Raw genomic sequence first — 21,449 nt, forward strand, 5'->3', positions numbered from 1 at the left:
ACTTATAATGATGTAACATTAAGGCTAGGCCAGCGTTCTCAACTGCTGCTATCAGTTTCATCAGTTTCAGAGATGAATAGATTATCTTTATTTTGTCAGAACAGAGATAATATCTATTTTCTATGAGCTAAATCGGCTTTAAAATTGATCAAATATGCCTGGTGGTCTCTGCAAGCTTGCTGCACTGTTTGAATCCTTCTTAAGATTCCACAAAATATTTAACAATTCAAGAAAAGCACATGAGCAATTATCATTCATAAACATCATTGGTTATGCATTGATTTTGTGTTAAAGCACCCAGTACCATACAAACATGTAGTCTTATTCAGGTTGGAGTTTTTTCATTTTAAATTAATGCAGTAATGTCAGACTGTCAATAAAAACTATGATGCCTTTTTCATAGGATCTTTATCACACAAAAGTTTACAAAAATATATACATTTATACAAGCAAACTAGTTAGCGTTTATTGTTTAGTTGAACATAATACATTAAATGCAATCATAAAATATTACTAAAATGAAATACTTTCAGAAATTATTCCTGATTAACATTTCCAGATGTGTAATAAAAGCAATACAAGTATTTCACAGGAATCTTTCTTGTTCTGGTAAAATTGAGTACATTTATACAGCGTGACTTCTTTTGGAGTTGCTGTGCAACTGAATTACTTAGTTAGCATCCTCGTACTCTTACGCTATTTCCATCATACTGACAATTAAAACTGCACAATGTGGCGTTAATCATCATGAATTTATATTAAAATCAGTATTACAACTGCCAAAAATACATACTCTCTGTTTAATAATACAATAGCTCTAAAACCTGATCTGTTAATGTGTATTTAATAGGACCAGCACTGTATTTTTTTTGAATGTCTACATTTTTACAGGACGTTAAAGGGGTTATTATGTCATTTAGATGCTCAAAACATTCAATTAATGAATGTTTCAGACCATGAAAATACCAGGCTTATACGTGCTGCAATCAACTAGTCTACATTGATTAGATTCAATCTAAGTTTTTTTTTGCAGCAATAGGTTATGATTCAATTGTTGTGGAGGGATAAATCATCAATTTCCATAATACGTTCTTATCCTGTGGTGAAATTTTCATCTACATGCAAACCCTTCAAATTCCAGTTTTTCTACTGAAAGTATCACTCCATTTGGCTTGTGAGCTTGTGACACAGCTCATTGTGCGCTCCTGGGAGTGGCTAAGATGCTTGATTGCACCCTAAGGTAGTCTATTTCCAAGCCGTTTCCCAGTGGGCTCGTAAGCTTTATTACCAAAGTAAAGAATTTCACTGTGAACCAATCCATCAATATAATACACAAAAGGCTTCAAATATTAGTTCTATTAATTTTGAACCTATAAAGTCTAAATAGTCACCAAATCTGCTCCTGAACCAAAAAAAAAACAAAAAATGACTCTGTATCATGTTTAATCCTCTGTGTGAGACCACCATTTTGTTACTTTGGTATGGGCAGAGTCTGCTAAGCATAAAGGCTGATTAAATTATGCTATTGAAATTGATGCAACTGTTTGTTGAGAGATGCACATTAGGATAATTTTGCTGTATGTACTTTTGGCAGAATATGCAGGGTGACTAATACAATCCTCTGGTTTAGCACAACATTTCAATCTGGCAGTCATGTTTTGAGATCATAAATGAGATTTGCAGACTCCCTCAGATTCAGGCCAATCTGTCCATGTACAAATAATATTGCTGAAGCCCTCAGTGGCCAGAGACCCTTCCTTTTTCAGGTGATGGTCCTTGTATGATATCAACCTTTGTCATAAATAGAGCACTGGTTGCTGTTTTCGATATGAACTGATGAGAGCAAAGTCAACTTGCTTTTATAGGTGGTGGAACAAAATGCATCACTAAAATTTATAATAAAAGGTAATGCAAAAAAAGTTGTTTTTCAGGTTGGCTTGTGAGCCAGTGTGGAGAACATTTTGGGAAAGGTTAAATTTAGTGAAGAAACCCTATCTGAATAAAATAATGTTGGCATTACTTTGAGAAAACCCATGAAAGAGTGAAGAAATGTAATAAAGCAAATTATGCAAACTGAAAATGCAACTGGAAAATGCTAATACTGTTCTGATCAGGTGATGCCCTCTTGAACTACAGTGTATTACAAAGTTTACAATCTCTTTCATAACTCTTGTTTTGTCATCAAACTTGGAAGCAACTTTATTTGTTTCCAATTTCTATGCTTTTTAAAGGTATTAGATAATTTTTAGTATGTTGGTTTTATAACCATACTGTATCTCTCTGGGGACAAGGGAAGAAACCTTGGCAGAAGTTAGAATAAGCTGGTGCTTTTAGGAGGAGCTAGAATGGTGAATGAGGAGATAATGGATAGAAAAGTACATTGATTGTTAAATGAAGTGAAGCTCATGCAACAGTAAGCACTAACAAAACCTCCCTGACCTGAACAGGTTGTTTCTGTGCTGTAGAAATCGGTGCAGGTTCATGTAACTATGCATGTGAATAGGGTGGGCATGTAGAGACAGATTATTTTGGATAAGAGATGCTGATGGAGGAACAGGCCAACTTTCTTCAAAAGGAGTAGAATCTCTCTCTCTGCCATTCTCAAGCTCTTCAATCATGTAATCACTCAGATGCTTATCTCCTTTTCCCCTTCCCTCACCATCCGAAGAGCTACCCTCTCCTCCTATCTCTTCAAACTTTTTTTACTCCTCTGCCTTGTCACCCATATCAAAGATACTCTGTGGTTAGTAAGGGAATACTGAAGGTGGTATGTGAGTGGACAGAAAAAAAGTTGGGAACCACTGCTCTAAATGCTGCGTGACCTGCTGAGTGTCTCCAACACTTTTGTGTAATGCCATCTGAACCTTTCCTATCCATGTATCTGTCTAAATGTAATTTAAATACTGCATTTGATCCTACATCTGCCACTTCCACTAGTGCAGTGGTTCTCAACCTTTTTCTTTCCACACACATTTTCTTTCTTCTTTGGCTTGGCTTCGCGGACGAAGATTTATGGAGGGGGTAAAAATGTTCACGTCAGCTGCAGGCTCGTTTGTGGCTGACAAGTCCGACGCGGGACAGGCAGACACGGTTGCAGGGGTAAATTGGTTGGTTGGGGTTGGGTGTTGGGTTTTTCCTCCTTTGTCTTTTGTCAGTGAGGTGGGCTCTGAGGTCTTCTTCAAAGGAGGTTGCTGCCCGCCGAACTGTGAGGCGCCGATGCATGGTTTGAGGCGATATCAGCCCACTGGCGGTGGTCAATGTGGCAGGCACCAAGAGATTTCTTTAGGCAGTCCTTGTTCCTCTTCTTTGGTGCACCTTTGTCACGGTGGCCAGTGGAGAGCTCGCCATATAACACGATCTTGGGAAGGCGATGGTCCTCCATTCTGGGGACGTGACCTACCCAGCGCAGTTGGATCTTCAGCAGCGTGGATTCGATGCTGTCGGCCTCTGCCATCTCGAGTACTTCGATGTTAGGGATGAAGTCGCTCCAATGAATGTTGAGGATGGAGCGGAGACAATGCTGGTGGAAGTGTTCTAGGAGCTGTAGGTGATGCCGGTAGAGGACGCATGATTCGGAGCTGAACAGGAGTGTGGGTATGACAACGGCTCTGTATACGCTTATCTTTGTGAGGTTTTTCAGTTGGTTGTTTTTCCAGACTCTTTTGTGTAGTCTTCCAAAAGTGCTATTTGCCTTGGCGAGTCTGTTGTCTATCTCGTTGTCGATCCTTGCATCCGATGAAATGGTGCAGCCGAGATAGGTAAACTGGTTGACCGTTTTGAGTTTTGTGTCCCCGATGGAGATGTGGTGGGGGGGGGGGGGGGGGGTGGCTGGTAGTCATGGTGGGGAGCTGGCTGATGGAGGACCTCAGTTTTCTTTAGGCTGACTTCCAGGCCAAACATTTTGGCAGTTTCTGCAAAACAGGAGGTCAAGCACTGAAGAGCTGGCTCTGAATGGACAACTAAAGCGGCATCGTCTGCAAAGAGTAGTTCTCGGACAAGTTGCTCTTGTGTCTTGGTGTGAGCTTGCAGGCGCCTCAGATTGAAGAGACTGCCATCTGTGCGGTACCGGATGTAAACAGCGTCTTCATTGTTGAGGTCTTTCATGGCTTGGTTCAGCATCGTGCTGTAGAAGATTGAAAAGAGGGTTGGTGCGAGAACGCAGCCTTGCTTCACGCCATTGTTAATGGAGAAGTGTTCAGAGAGCTCATTGCTGTATCTGACCCGACCTTGTTGGTTTTCGTGCAGTTGGATAACCATGTTGAGGAACTTTGGGGGGCATCCGATGCGCTCTAGTATTTGCCAAAGCCCTTTCCTGCTCACAGTGTCGAAGGCTTTGGTGAGGTCAACAAAGGTGATGTAGATTCCTTTTTTCTGTTCTCCGCACTTTTCTTGGAGCTGTCTGAGGACAAAGACCATGTCAGTAGTTCCTCTGTTTGCGCGAAAGCCGCACTGAGATTCTGGGAGAACATTCTCGGCGACACTAGGTATTATTCTATTTAGGAGAATCCTAGCGAAGATTTTGCCTGCAATGGAGAGCAGCGTGATTCCCCTGTAGTATGGATGGAATCCTCCCAGAGGTTTGGAAGGCTGGCGGCAAAACTCTGCATGTCAAACTGCATGAGTTTTTCAAGCTTTGTTGGGACCAAGGAAAACTGCCTCGGGACCTCGGTGATGCCATCATCATCACCCTGTACAAAAACAAAGGCGAGAAATCAGACTGCTCAAACCACACACATACCTCCTTAAGTAATCCCTTACTAACTACAGAGAACCTATTGCATCCTAAAGTGATATGTGAGTGGAAGAAAAAAAGGTTGTGACCACTGCTCTAGCAGCTTGTTCCATATGCCATTAAAGAAGTTGCCTTTAAATCCCTTTTAAATTTTTGGTAAACAAGACCAAAACACTGGGTGTCTATTCTGATAGATGTTGTCTGACCTGCTGAGTTTATAGTTTCTTTTAAATCTTTCCCCTCACCATAGATCTTTGCCCTCAAGTTTTAGATTCCCCTACTCTAGAAAAAAAAATGACCATTTATGTTATCCACGCATCTAATGATTTCATAAATCTTTAAAAGTTCTCACCTTATCATTCAAAGCCACAGGGAGAAAAGTTCCAGCCTATCCAAACTCTCCTATTACATACTCGTGATCTTCTCTACCTGTTTTCCTAGATTAATTATATAATTGGGTGACTCAATAATGCACAGAATATTCTAAGTGTGGTGTTAAACATTGTAAGATTATGTCCCTGCTCCTGCCCTAACTGATAAAGTCAAACATGCTAAATGCCTTCTTTACAACCCTATCTACCAATGTCACTACTTTTATGGAACTATGTACCTGCAACACAAATTTCTTTGTTCCACAACAATGCCCAAGACCTGACTATTCACTGTGAGAATCTTCTCCTTTTTTATTTAGCTTACAACACCTCGCACTTACCCTACTTAAATTTCATCTACCATTTCTTGCCCCATTTTTTCAGTTCATCTGTTATAATCTTAAATAACCTTCTTCACTTTCAATAACCATCAATTTTTGTGTCAACTGTAAAATTGTTAACCTTGCTAACCTCATAGTTATTCAAGTTGAGAAAGAACAGTAGCGCCAGCACTAATCTGAGTGACAACCCTCTGCTACCACACTCTATCTCCTCCCATTAAATTGTTCATGAATCTAATTAGGTATCTCATCCTGGATCCCATGCAATCTGACTCTTTGGACCAGACTACCCTACAGGTCCAAGACAAAGACCTTAATTTGTGAATCACAATTTCCTGTGCATAAAGTCACGTTGGACAATCCCTAATTGGTCCTTGCCTTTCCAAATGCATATAGATCCTGTCTCTCAGGATTCCCTCCAGTAACCTGACATGGCTGATGTTAAACTCTTGTGCCTGTAGTTCCCTTATTTGTCCTTACAGCCTTTTATTTTTAATAAATGCACAATATTAGCCACCCTCCAGTCTTCTGGCTTTTCACTTGTGTTCAATGATGATACAAATAGCTCTGCCAGGGCTCTTGTTGTTTCTTCCCTTTCTTCCCATAATGTCCTGGGATATATTTGATCAGGTTCCAAGTATTTATTTCCCCTTTAAAATGCATAACCTCCCACATTACCTCTTCTGCCATGTGGACTCACTTCAAGACATTGCTATGCACTTTCTCGAATTCCTGAACCTTCATGTTTTTCTCCACAGTGAACACAGTTGAATAATACTCATTTAGGTCCTCACCCATACCCTATAGCTTCACACATAAATAACCCTCTTGATCTATAAGGGGCCCTATTCTTTCACAAATTAGTCTTTTTCCTTAAATATACTTGTAGTGTAGCTACAAGTGGCTCTGCACAGCCTATAGCACAAGAGAAGTTATAGCTATAGGGAGGTTAGCTCAGAAAGAACATGCTGTTCCCAGAAAGAAAGACTTGAACCCAGTTGAGTATAGTTAACACTTGCTTTATTCATAGCCCTGCTTTTATTCTCAAGATGAGGGATGTGGTCAAAATCCTCTCAGCACTGATTGGTGTGTTTGTGATCCGCTTTCCCTGATAGGCCAGTTAATCTTTTTTGGTTGTGGCCAATTGGAGGGCAGTGTTGTAGGCCTCATGCATCCTGTTGGATCGTCGTGTTCATTCTTCATTTTGTGAGGCCCCTTGGGGATGCTGCGAAGGGCCGCCACAGTAGATTCTTTTAGTATTCTCCTTCACCTCATCTTCTAGAGCTATCCCATTCTCCTCTTTGTTCCCCTTACTTCCCTCCTCGGTGAACTCCTAATTGCTGCTTGTGGACTTCAGGAGGGAGAAGTCAGGAGAGCATGACCCAGTCCTCATTGAGGGATCAGCAGTGGAAAGGATTAAGAGCTTCTAATTCCTGGATGTCAAGATCTCTGAAGATCTGCCCTGGGGCCTCCATGTCGCTGCCATCATGAAAGTTCACCATTGGAAATATTTCATGAGGAGTTTGAGGAGATTTGCTTTGTCAATGAAAACTCTTGCAAATTTCTACAGGTGTACCAAGGAGAGCATTGTGACTGGTTGCATCAGTGTCTGGTATGGAGGTGCCAATGCAAAGGAAAGAAACTACAAAGTTGTGAATTTGGCCAGTGACATCATGGGCATCAGTCTTCACTCCATCGAGGACATCTGCAAGAGGTGGTATCTGAAGAAAGCAGTCTCTATCGTCAAGGACCGTCACGCCATGCCTCTTCACACTGCTCCCATCGGAAAGGAGGTACAGGATCCTGATGACAAACATCCAGCAGCTTCTTCCCCTCTGCCATCAGATATCTAAATGGACACTGAACTACAGACACTGCTTCACTGTCTCTTCCTTTTGCGCTTATTTTTTTTTAAGTGATTTATAGCAATATTTGCACCATAATGCCACCTCAAAACAACAAATTTCATGACAGGTTCATGGCAATAATTTCTGACTCTGAATAGGGATTCTCTTGATATCAATGGATTAAAACTGACATATGCCTTCTTTTTCTTGACCAGAGCCTCAATACTGATGTTCAACCAGGGTTCCCTAATCTTGCCAGCCTTGCCCTTCACCCTAACAGGAACATGCTTTCGTGAATTCTCCCCATCTCTCTTTAATTCTCAGTCATTTTCCAGACATTCCTCTACCAGTAATCAGACTTTCCCAAACAATTTTTGTAAGCTCCTGTCTTAATGACATTAAAATTTGCCTTCTGACATTTTAACTTTATTTTGAATATTTATTAAAATTATAGTGATCACAAAGTTATGATCAATCTGTTTCAGGGATTAATGTATACTAATCCTGACTAAAATCAGCTTTGTGGTTCATATTTTAAGAAAAATGTTATTCTTTGCAAATGGTCCCATGCAAATTAATATGTCAGTAGTTTTAATTCCCAAATGCACAATAGGGTAAGGTTGTGATGAAGTGTAAAACAAGTAAAAGTGGCCTGTTAGGCCTGTTTTATATCTCCCACAATTTTCATCTCAATTAAAGACCAGGAAAGATTGATGAAAGTATAAGAAGGAACTTGCTACTTTGTAAAGTATGTGGATTGGTGAAATTCTAAACAATTTAACCAGCAAACACAGAAAATTCAGTTAACATTGCTGGGTACCATATAAAGTGGAACATGGGTATGCACAAAGATTGAGGGAAGAGTGGATAAGGACATCACTATTAACATTGGAAATAATACCATTTGAAGCAGTAGCTTCCCTGGACAGAGAATTCTCGTCAATTAATATATTTAAAATGCAGATAGATATATTTTTGCATCATAGGAGAATTAAGGGCAATAGGGAAAGGACAGATAGATGGAAAATTGAATCCATGGCCAGATCTGCCATGATCTTATTAAATGGCAGAGCAGGCTCGACGTGCTCGGAGTTCTTCTGCTCTTCTGCACAAAAATCCCTCCAAAGGTCAACAAAGTTAAACATCTGTGCATGCCCTTGAGGTAGAATGTTTGTGGAAGCATGTCCGGAGCCTTCTAACTTCATGCTTTTGTTTTTTTAGATGGCAAAAAGCTGGGAAAACCCTATCTGAATATGAGACAATCATAACCTAGTTTAATAGAACACAAACTATAGAATAGGCCCACAATGTCTGTGTCAAACACAAAGCCAAATTGAACTAAATATATTCTGCTTGCACATCTTTAAAACTCCTCTATCAAAAAGGCTCTCTTACACCACTATCTCTGGCAGCTCATTTCAGGCACTTACATCTTTCTGTGTAACTCCTCCCCATCCTCATCCTCCCCATCCTGTGTAACTCCTCCCCATCCACACATCCCTCCCCATCCTGTGTAACTCCTCCCCATCCACACAACCCTCCCCAATTCTGTGTAACTCCTCCCCATCCTCACATCCCTCCCCATCCTGTGTAACTCCTCCCCATCCACACACCCCTCCCCCATCCTGTGTAACTCCTCCCCATCCTCATCCTCCCCATCCTGTGTAACTCCTCCCCATCCTCACACCCCTTCCCCATCCTGTGTAACTCCTCCCCATCCTCATCCTCCCCATCCTGTGTAACTCCTCCCCATCCTCACACCCCTTCCCCATCCTGTGTAACTCCTCCCCATCCTCATCCTCCCCATCCTGTGTAACTCCTCCCCATCCTCACACCCCTTCCCCATCCTGTGTAACTCCTCCCCATCCTCATCCTCCCTATCCTGTGTAACTCCTCCCCATCCACACACCCCGCCCCCATCCTGTGTAACTCCACCCCATCCTCATCCTCCCCATCCTGTGTAACTCCTCCCCATCCACACACCCCTCCCCATCCTGTGTAACTCCTCCCCATCCTCATCTTCCCCATCCTCCCCATCCTCATCTTCCCCATCCTGTGTAGCTCCTCCCCATCCTGTGTAACTCCTCCCCAGCCACACACCCCTCCTCCATCCTGTGTAACTCCTCCCCATCCTCATCCTCCCCATCCTGTGTAACTCCTCCCCATCCTCACACCCCTTCCCCATCTGTGTAACTCCTCCCCATCCTCATCCTCCCCATCCTGTGTAACTCCTCCCCATCCTCACACCCCTCCCCATCCTGTGTAACTCCACCCCATCCTCATCCTCCCCATCCTGTGTAACTCCTCCCCATCCTCACACCCCTCCCCCATCCTGTGTAACTCCTCCCCATCCTCATCCTCCCCATCCTGTGTAACTCTTCCCCATCCACACACCTCTCCCCATCCTGTGTAACTCCTCCCCATCCACACACCTCTCCCCAATTCTGTGTAACTCCTCCCCATCCTCACACCCCTCCCCCATCCTGTGTAACTCCTCCCCATCCTCATCCTCCCCATCCTGTGTAACTCCTCCCCATCCACACACCCTGCCCCCATCCTGTGTAACTCCTCCCCATCCTCATCCTCCCCATCCTGTGTAACTCCTCCCAATCCTCACACCCCTCCCCATCCTGTGTAACTCCTCCCCATCCTCATCCTCCCCATCCTGTGTAACTCTTCCCCATCCACACACCCCTCCCCATCCTGTGTAACTCCTCCCCATCCACACACCTCTCCCCAATTCTGTGTAACTCCTCCCCATCCTCACACCCCTTCCCCATCCTGTGTAACTCCTCCCCATCCACACACCCCTCCCCCATCCTGTGTAACTCCTCCCCATCCTCATCCTCCCCATCCTGTGTAACTCCTCCCCATCCACACACCCTGCCCCCATCCTGTGTAACTCCTCCCCATCCTCATCCTCCCCATCCTGTGTAACTCCTCCCAATCCTCACACTCCTTCCCCATCCTGTGTAACTCCTCCCCATCCTCATCCTCATCTAAACATATGTCTTCTTATAATTGACATTTTTAGCCTATGGAAATAGTTCTGATTAAGCTACTCCATCAATGCCTCTCATCATTTTATATACTTCGATCAGGCCTTCCTTTACCCCACAATGTTCCAAGAAAACAATTCCTGTTTGTTATGGATGCTGTGTGATCTGCTGAGTTTTTCCACCACATTTGTGTAGTGCAGTTGATGAAGAGCTCACCCAAAATCTTGCTTACTCTTCCCATGGGTGTCCCATGACTTGCTGAATTTATCCAGCACATTTGTATATTACACTCCACCCCAGCATCTGCAAACTTTCTTGTTTAACTCAGTGTTTATCCAACCTCTCCTTATACCTCAAACCCTCCTATATAGGCAGCATTCAGGTAAATCTCTTCTTTCCACTTTCTAAAGCCTCCACATCCTCCCTGTAATGGACCAACTACTTTGTCCTCATATGTCTCATAATGCTTTATGATTTTGTTAATACAATAACAGTTGAATTGTAGCAATCAGAAATGGTGTTAAAATTATTAGCCTCCCTTTACTCCATCCTCTCTTCCTTCCTCCATCCCCATATCCCAACCAGCTGAGCCTAATTCCAAAGGCAAGCAATACTAGCACACATGATTTTGAAGTTACATTGTCCTCAAGGCATATCTAAATAAATCAAGTCTGTTATGCACACCTGTGACCCACGTGTCCATAGTTCAATCAAGTGAGTTTCATACTGTACTGTAGCCCAAGAATCCATCCTCTGGGTAAGAGGAAGAGAGAGATAATTGGGTGCAGCAAAGGTGGGCTTGTTTTTTGGAACACAAAGGTGTTCTCTGCCTTTTTACAATATAATAAAATATTGAGCCGTTGCACCCCACAACGTTGTCATACCCACACTCCTGTTCGGCTCCGAATCATGGGTCCTCTATCGGCATCACCTACGGCTCCTAGAACGCTTCCACCAGCATTGTCTCCGCTCCATCCTCAACATTCATTGGAGCGACTTCATCACCAACATCAAAGTACTCGAGATGGCAGAGCATTGAATCCACGCTGCTGAAGATCCAACTGCGCTGGGTAGGTCATGTCTCCAGAATGGAGGACCATCACCTTCCAAAGATCGTGTTATATGGCGAGCTCTCCACTGGCCACCGAGACAGAGGTGCACCAAAGAAGAGGTATAAGGACTGCCTAAAAAATCTCTTGGTGCCTGCCACATTGACCACCGCCAGTGGGCTGATCTCGCCTCCAACCGTGCATCTTGGTGCCTCACAGTTCGGCGGGCAGCAACCTCCTTTGAAGAAGTCCGCAGAGCCCACCTCACTGACAAAAGACAAAGGAGGAAAAACCCAACACCCAACCCCAACCAACCAATTTTCACTTGCAACCGCTGCAATCGTGTCTGCCAGTCCCGCATCGGACTTGTCAGCCACAAACGAGCCTGCTGCTGACGTGGACCCCTCCATAAATCTTCATCTGCGAAGCCAAGCCAATGAAGAAGAAGATGGAGAAAGAAGAAAATATTGAGTAATTTAAATATTGTTGAATTCTACAAGGTATCAAAATGTGTATGTTGATTATAATTTCTTAGGCAATCAGCAAACATAAGTGGATATCACGTAATATCCAAACTAATTATTTTCTAAAGATCCAAAGAGACATTATATGATCATTTTTTTCACTATATTGTTGATTATCTGGTTCTAAATTCAAAAGTAATTTTAGAGTGAATATGACTGGAAACAATGCCAAATATCAAACAAACCAGAAGCTATAATGAGAGTAACATAGTTCTTTCACTTTCCAATTGATGAGAAACTGACGTTAATAACTGGTAATTAACTAAAAGTTTGAGTACCATTACAATCTTCTTATAAATGTCAGAGTAATTTATTGGAATCTGACCTAGAAGTCACATATTTTCCATCATCCAGAATTAATATAGATTCCCCTACTCAATTTCCTTAACTCTAGGGAAGATTGTAGACATATTTAGATTAATACATAGATAATTAAATTTAACTTAGACATTCAGCATGGTAACAGGCCCTTTTGGCCCAAGAACCCATGCCGCACAAATACCACAATTAATTTATGACCATGGTAGATTTTGAAGAGTCAGAAGAAGCCAGAGGACCCAGAGAAAGAGAAAACCCATACCTACATGGGGAGAACATACAAACTCCTTACAGGATTTGAACCCTGATTGCTGGCGTTGAAACAACATTGTTCTAACCACTATACTAACCTTGCCACACATAACGTCCACATGTTGTGACATGTTGCCCATAACACCCATAATGAAATCACCCGTGAAATTCAAAGTAAGGAAAATGGAAAAACTGTGAATGTAAAAAGCTTTTAAAAATAAAGCTTAAATCTCTGATCAGCAAATTATCTGAAGGTGTAATTTCCATTTCCATTTAACAAAATATCCCACACATCATTGCCAATTAAGAAACATTGTGAGTCATTCATAAAGAATGCCTAAAAACTCATAATTAGCAAGAAGAAATGGAATGTTAAATAAATAATAATAGAACATATTTTCAGGACTTTCACCAAATATTTAGATAATGTCAAAAAGGTGACGATTATACATGTGAGGGTCATTCTCTGAGATGCATATATTTTTATGCAAGAAGCATAGTGAACAAGGTAGATGAGCTGAGAGCATGGATAGATACTTGGGGTCACGGTATTGTGGCAATTAGTGAGACCTGGCTACAGGAGGGGCAGGACTGGCAACTTAATATTCCAGGATACATTTGTTTTAGATGTGATAGATCAGGGGGGAAAAAAGGAGGAGGAGTTGCTCTGCTTGTTAAGGAGGACATTACTGCCGAGAGGTGGCAGGATGGTATGGAGGGATCGACCAGTGAGGCTGTTTGGGTGGAATTGAGGGGTGGAGGAGGCAAGAGGGTGCTAATAGGGGTGTATTACAGACCACCAAATGGGCCAAGAAAATTAGAGGAACAAATTTGTAGGGAGATAACATATATGTGTGAAAATCATAATGTAGTGATCATGGGAGATTTTAACTTCCCACACATTGATTGGGATACCCATACGGTTAGAGGGCTGGATGGGCTGGAGTTTGTTAAATGTGTTCAGGATTGTTTTCTAAATCAATTAGTAGAAGAACCGACTCGGGATGGTGTAATACTGGATCTCCTGTTAGGGAACGAGCTAGGTCAGGTAGCGGACATTAATGTTGGAGAACCAATTGGGTCTAGTGATCATAATTCTGTTAGTTTTAGGGTAGTTTTAGGGAAGAGCAAGGAGAGGCCTAAAGTTGAGGTTCTGGATTGGCAAAGAGCAAATTTCGAAGGAACAAGAAGGGATTTGGGGAGTATTGAGTGGGACAGGATATTTTCAGGTAAGGATGTTAATGAAAAATGGAGGATATTCAAAAAAGAAATTTTGAGGGTACAGAGTAGTTATGTCCCAGTGTGGATCAAAGGAAAGGCTGGAAGTCATAGGGAGGCTTGGTTTTCGAGGAATATTGGAAATTTGGTTAGGAGAAAAAGGGAGCTGTACAAGAGGTATAAAGAGCAGGGAGCTGAGAAGTTGAAGGAGGACTACAAGGAGTGTAGAAGGAATCTTAAGAAAGAAATTAGAAAGGCCAAAAAAAGGCATGAAGAGGCTTTGGCTGACAGAGTAAAAATAAATCCAAAGGGTTTCTATAAGTACATTAAAAGTAAAAGATTAGTGAGGGATAAAATTGGACCCATTGTAGATAGCGAGGGTAGGCTGAGTGAGAAATCTGAGGAAATGGGGGAAATTTTGAATTATTTCTTTGCCTCGGTATTCACTAGGGAAAAAAATGTTGAACCAGTTGAAGTAAAGAAAAATAGTGGGGAGGTCATGAAGCATATAAGGATAACCGAGGAGGTAGTGATGGCTGTGTTAAAAAAGATAAAGTGGATAAATCTCCGGGACCGGACAAAATATTCCCTAGGACACTCAGGGAGGCTAGTGGACCGTTAGTGGGGCCATTAACAGAGATATTTAGGATGTCACTGGCCACGGGGGTGGTGCCAAAGGATTGGAGGGTGGCGCATGTGGTTCCTCTGTTTAAGAAAGGGTCCAAATGCAAACCTGGGAATGATAGGCCTGTAAGTCTGACGTCTGTGGTGGGAAAGTTGATGGAAAGTGTTCTGAAGGATGCTATTTACAAATTTTTGGAGGTACAGGGATTGATAGGGAGTAATCAGCATGGTTTTGTCAGGGGTAGATCATGCTTGACAAACCTGATTGAGTTCTTCGAAGGGGTTACAAAAAAGGTTGATGAAGGGAAAGCTGTGGATGTTGTCTATTTGGACTTTAGTAAAGCTTTTGACAAAGTTCCCCACAGGAGGTTAGGAAAAAAGGTGGAGGCATTAGGTATAAATAAAGAGGTAGTGAAATGGATTCAGCAGTGGTTGGATGGGAGGTGTCAGAGAGTAGTGGTAGAAAATTGTTTGTCCAATTGGAGGACGGTGACTAGTGGAGTTCCTCAGGGTTTGGTCCTGGGTCCACTATTATTTGTTATATATATTAACGATCTGGATGTAGGGGTGGAGAATTAGATAAGCAAATTTGCGGATGACACAAAGATTGGTGGTGTTGTGGAAAGTGAGGTAGATTACCGTAGATTAAAAGGTGATTTAGGAAGGCTGGAGGTGTGGGCTGAGAAATGGCTGATGGAATTTAATACAGATAAATGTGAGGTGCTAGATTTTGGAAAGGCAAATTTAAATAGGTCATATACATTGAATGGTAGACAATTGAGGAGTGCAGAGCAACAAAGGGATTTAGGATTTAGGAGTTATGGTAAATAGTACCCTCAAGGCTGATACTCAGGTAGATGGTGTGGTGAAGAAGGCATTTGGAATGTTGGCCTTCATAAATCGGAGTATTGAATTCAAGAGTAGGGAGGTTATGATTAAATTGTACAAGGCATTGGTGAGGCCAAATTTGGAGTACTGTGTACAGTTTTGGTCACCAAATTATAGAAAAGATATAAACAAAATAGAGAGAGTGCAGAGAAGGTTGACGAGAATGTTGACAGGATTTCAGGGTCTGAGTTACAGGGAAAGGTTGTGCAGACTGGGGCTTTTTTCTCTGGAGCGTAGAAGATTGAGAGGGGACTTGATAGAGGTGTTTAAGATTTTAAAAGGTTCAGACAGAGTAAATGTGGATAGGCTTTTTCAATTAAGAAAGGGGGAGATTCAAACTAGAGGGCATGGTTTAAGATTGAAGGGGGAAAATTATAAGGGGAATATGAGGGGAAATTTCTTTACGCAGAGGGTGGTGGGGATGTGGAATGAGCTTCCGGCAGACGTGGTCGAGGCGGGATCATTAGTTACATTTAAGGAAAGACTGGATCGTTACATGGATAGGAGGGAACTAGAGGGGTATGGACCGGGTGCTAGTCAGTGGGACTAGGAGGGTGGGGATTTGCTACGGCATGGACTAGTAGGGCCGAACTGGCCTGTTCTGTGCTGTAAGTGGTTATATGGTTATATGGTTATATGATTAACTGCCCTTTTGAAACAACCTGGCAAACCATTCAACTATGTGACGGATAAAGAGACTCTGGGCAGCTGGGGAAGGACAATAAATCCTAGCCTTGCCAAAGACATCTCCAATCCAGGAATAGAGAGAAATTAAAACTGTACAGATTAATTATCACTTAGTTCATTCAGTTTACCCAATTCTGGGTGATGTGGTGGCACAGCAGGTATTACAGCTGCCTCACAGCTCCAGCAACCTGGGATTGATCTATGCATCTGGTGCTGTCTATGTGGAATCTAAGTGCCCTCTCTTGTGAGTACCCTGATGCTTCTGTTCCCTTCCATATCCCATACATGCAAGTTTACTTGACTGTTGGTTTGATGGGAATATCAGAGGATGTTAATCAGCACATGTGGGTGGAATAAAACACAAGGGGATAAACAAGATTGCTCCAAGGCCCTGCAGTGATTCAGTGGGCTGAATGGCCATCCTATGTTGTGAGGAAATATGAGAAAATGAAATTTAATTTCCAGATTGATTCTTTTCAGTCTTGTCAATTCCAATCAGTTCTGCAGTTTGAAAATCTCATATTGTGTAATTATATTTGAAACACAAGAGGGAGCCCAAGACAGCGAATAAAGTATTCCATAAGACAACAAAAGGCCACTATCATTGCAAAAATAAAATCACTGCAAAGTTTTCCATTTCCAGGCCAATGATCTGTCGAAGTAAAAGTTAATAAATGGATCTTGGGCTGTTTTGAACTTGTTTGAAACATTAGAATGTCGTAGCTTCTCATGACATCAACACACCAAAACATAGGCATTATTTCTTTGCTGCAACTAAACAAATTTTGAAAATTCAAGTTATATTAAACCTGTTTTATATTTTCTTCTATATTATTCCCTGAAAAATCTCCTGCAATTCTAAATAAATTGGTAACTTGTGTTCCTGATATGTCTCTTCCTGTGAAGTCTGGCATTCAGTCTCATTTCACAAGGATCTACAGTATTACCCTGTGAAATCATGATTGCTATGTGGCAGTTTGTCTTCCTCTTTACAGTCAATTTTGAGTGTTAATTGTTTCAGCATTGTTTCCAATATTTCAGCATTGTTACCAATACCTCAGCATTGATTCCATTATCTCAGCATTGTTTCCCATATCTCAGCCTTCATTCCCATATCTCCACATTCATTCAAATATTTCCACATTCGTTCGAATATCTCTTTCAGTCTTGTATCTTAGTTGGTACAGGTTAGTTGGAAGAATGGATGGATGAGTATTTGAAAGATTAGATATCTTACTCTGCCATGGTGTATGTGATGAAGAGGACACCTTCTCTACAATACCCATGCATACATATTATCCAACCTGCAGTAAAATCTGGAGGAGAGTCAACAAGGATAAAATTCACTAATTAGGTTTGGCACAGGCATTGTTTGCAGGGAAAAGAGTGTTTGTTCGAAGATTATGATGTTAAACCTGAACAAAGAACCTTTGGGTTGCCAATGCTTCATGGTTACTGAACAGAAGTGCTTTAGGGGAAAGAAGAGAAAGGGCCAACAACTAATAATTACGGATGTAGTTTGGATTCATGGCTGATGTACTTTTTCCTCCCAATCTCATTCTCCTATCTTCTCCTGTATCCTTTGACTCCCTGAGTAATCAAGAACCTATTAAACACTGCTTTGAATATACCTAACAACTCGTCAGCTGAGAACGAAAAGTAAACTGTACTGAATTCATACTCATGTAGATTGGGTATAACTACAGGAATTGGAGGGGAGCAAACAGAAAGGACATGTGGAGTTGGTGTCCAAAATATCAGGAGATTAAAACTTGTATGCTACCATCTGTAAAAACACAATGCTGGAGAAAATAAATTGAGTGTAATTTATGTAGCAAAGATAAAGGTATATAACCAACACCCATTTCCCACACGATTGGCCATACCTTACAATGTCTTCAATTCCAGCTCTTTGAGCCTGTTTCAATATAAAGTTGGTTAGTCAGTTAATTTCCTAAATTAACTGAAGGTCATAGAGATCCACTCCCCCATTCACCAGTTACCCAGACACCTCAATCCCTTGTTCTATGACACATAACTTCTCAAGCTCTGAGGTCTTTTTTTTCCACAACTTATGGTTGAAGTCGAGTATGTGGTTATCCCCTAACCAAACATGATGGTATCTCAATCACACTTAGCCAGCCGAGAGCATCATTGTCAATTGTGATCTGGGATAATCCTGCCAACTATGTAGGAGCAAAGGGAAAGGCCTCATGCAGTTGATGTTTGAAATAAAGGAGAAATTTATTAAAATTGCTGCACATCAGGAGACCAATCAAATCTGATCCACGAGCACAAATTTGGTACGGCTTTTGTATTCTCAGCTGAAAAGATCACACAGAAACTTGATTAACTGTAAAACTGTTTTAATAACAGAATGGTGGTGACAGAAAGACTTAATTAAGTAACCAATTAATTCTTGATTACAAAATAAAATGATCATCCACATGTCTAATTTAGTTATCAGTAAATGCAGTTTTTATTTACAACATTGGGTGCACGCAACAACATTAATGAAGTTCCTCAATGTGGATGTTATCGCTGCTGCATACATGTCTCTACTTTTTGGTTTTATCTGCTGTCCCCTGTTATCACAGTAGCACAATCCACATCTTTATTCAGTAGTTACCCAGGACCACAATTTGTTTCAAAATCTTTGCTTCATGGAAAAAAAAATTGGAGATGATGATAAACAGCTTCAAGGTTAATACAAAGATCATTTTAAATTTGCTGTATCATATAGGAAGATGAAGACACATTAAATTAACATCTTAAATTTAGCATATTTAATTGCATAATGATGCTGACACATTGCATTAGTTAAACTAACTAAAAATGTTTTCCTGCTGATTTTCATTTGTACTCAGCATCTGATGCCTCTCGTGTCAGTGTCCAACAATAGTCGGCCAGCAATGATGGATTTCAGTTGCCCTCATACTGCTTTCCCATGGTTTCCATGTCCTGTGTATAAAAAATATCAAAAGAAGCCATTGTTGTGGGTCATGCATACAACTCACGGCTGTGAGTCAGTGCAGAAATTAAGGTTGTCAACCCACATAAAGAAGTTTGTCAAATGTTCTTGATGGCTCCAAAAACAGAAAAGAAATATTTGTACTTGGTGACAGCAAGCCCCATCCTTGAAGTCTTGAACCAAAGTCTTTGATTTTGCTTTTGACAATCCTAAGTCCCTGACCAGGCCATTTAATTCCAGCTGTGTTATCAGATGAAGATAACCATGCTTAAATGGTCCAACATCTGGGTCAGTGTTGTTTTCCACATTGGTTTGTGCATTGTAGCATCTTCATTTGCCACATTTCAACTCTATATCTGGTGGCTTCAGAACTGGCAAACTGTCATCATGCGGCACTAACCTCATGGCAAAAGGCAGATTGGGGTATTCAATAGATTTCTTATTTATAGCAGAGAGAAGCCAGATGCATGGGTCAGAGAGGAGTAACAGTCTGTCAAGTGATTTTTCTATTCTAATTTAATTTAGAAATTCAGCATTTTTACAGCCCAATTCGGCCCGATGAATTCATGCCGCCTAATTTGCACCCAATTAATCTACACTTGGTACTTTTTTGGAGGGTAGGAGGAAACCAGAGCTCTCGGAGAAAACAGACACAGGGAGAACATACATACTCCTCACAGAGAGCATGGGATTCAAACTCTGGTCCAGTCCCGATCATTGGTGCTGTAAAACCATTGTGCTAACCGCTATTCCAATCATGCCAACCTAATAATCTCTTCATATCATTGGAACTACAAATGGCATTGACTTCTGAGTTCCTCTTAGCCAATTCCTCAGGTTGACTGCAAATGTTGTACAATAAATGTGAGGAGCCCATGTTTTGTCACCAATTTTACAACCAAAGTAGACTTCCTTAATAAGTGTAGTCATGCTGCATCTTTGAGCCTTAAGCATATACTCGGCACAAATGTATTACAGACATTTCTGCTGTATTGAATCTTCCTGAAAACAGTAAATGCTATACACTCACTATGCTATTGCCTGTAAACTCTGTGCATCAACATGCATTCTATCTATATCAATGCACAGCATCTGTATATGTGAGCTGGTTTTATAGCCATTCTGCATCTATCCTGACTAAGCATGTCTATGCCTAAGACAGCATTTTCATAGCACCTGCACTGAGTGCATGCCCAGGCATGCTTGGACTGGCAAAAGAGCTTGCTTTGTGGGCAATATACTAATAGTCTGAAAATATGACCACAAATCTGAAAATTTAGGTTGTATCTAAAAGGTGGTAAGTGATTTTTGTGATTAGCAGCCAAAAATCCATAAAAATACACACAAAAGTGTTCAGGAAGCAAAAAACTTTGTTATTAGCTCTTCCTGTTCTTTCCCCTAAAAAAACCATGTCCTCTAATGTACTTTTGAGATTAGCATTGCCTATAGTACCATGAGGCATCAGTAATATTTAACTATATTGCTTCTCCAAGTGTCACCAAAGCCACAACAATAATAATTGAACCAACATTAGTTGCCTCTGCTCTGCTAAATGGGGTTGCCAAATTTGACACCTTTGGCACCAAACAGCAGAAATTTCTTGAATCAGTTGGTGGCAGTTTTAGAAGATTTTTAGGCTCTTTTTGGTTCTGTTGGTGCTTTTTTAGAACATTTTTAAACTTATTTTTTTTAAATCTGGTGCAAAATCTGGCAACCTTGCTGCCTCATCTCCATCTTCCAAGTAATAAGATCATTAGATCATAAGATAGATAAACAAAATTAGGCCATTAGACCTTTGAGTCTGCTCTACTATTCGAATCAAGGCTGATTTATTTTTCCTTCAAACTTCATTTGCCACTTTTCTGCCCAACTATGAATCCTGTATATATCCTGCATTTCCCCCATAACATTGGACACCTTTACTTTTGAAAAGTCTATCAACCTCCATAAAAAATCCCAAAAAATGGCAGCTCTAATGGAACTGCTGGAACAGTGGCAACTGCCACTGGTGTGGTCCTGGGAGGGTGGGGAGTGAAGACACGGAGCTGCTCTGCAGGTTCCTAGGGCCTAGATCTATTGTCAAGAGCTCCATTCAGTCTTTAAACAGCTTGTTCAAGGAGTTTTTTTTAAACCTTGAACCACGGATGTCTGTGCACCTGAATTGCCTGTTATTTTCTCATACCTCGATCAAGGGCCCGGGCCTAAAATATTGGTTACCCTTTACTTCAAATCGATATTGTGTGACCTGGGCATCACATGATGTAGAGGAGGAAGGAGGCGGGCTCCCAAAGCTCCAGGGTAATTATAAAATAAAAGGAAAATAAAATAATTTACAATAATTTAAACAGGAAGAAAAGGAAGAATATACCATTATGGTGATGATATCGAAGAAGAATCAATTGTCAGTGACTTTGAGCTCCCAATGAGAAGCACAGTTTTTCAACTGAAAAGGGCCAACTTACACGAAGAAGCCGGGGGTTGTGACAACCTGATGCCTAGGAGGAATCATAGAAAACCTTCAGCATTGGAGCCAAGAAACTGGCCATGAACACAGTGAATTAAACTATGGAAAGAGTGGTTAAAGTGGAAAAAGAATTAAATGAATGGGCCACAGAAAGATTAAAAATA

Source organism: Narcine bancroftii, chromosome 1, assembly GCF_036971445.1.
Source record: "Narcine bancroftii isolate sNarBan1 chromosome 1, sNarBan1.hap1, whole genome shotgun sequence".
NCBI lineage: Eukaryota > Metazoa > Chordata > Chondrichthyes > Torpediniformes > Narcinidae > Narcine > Narcine bancroftii.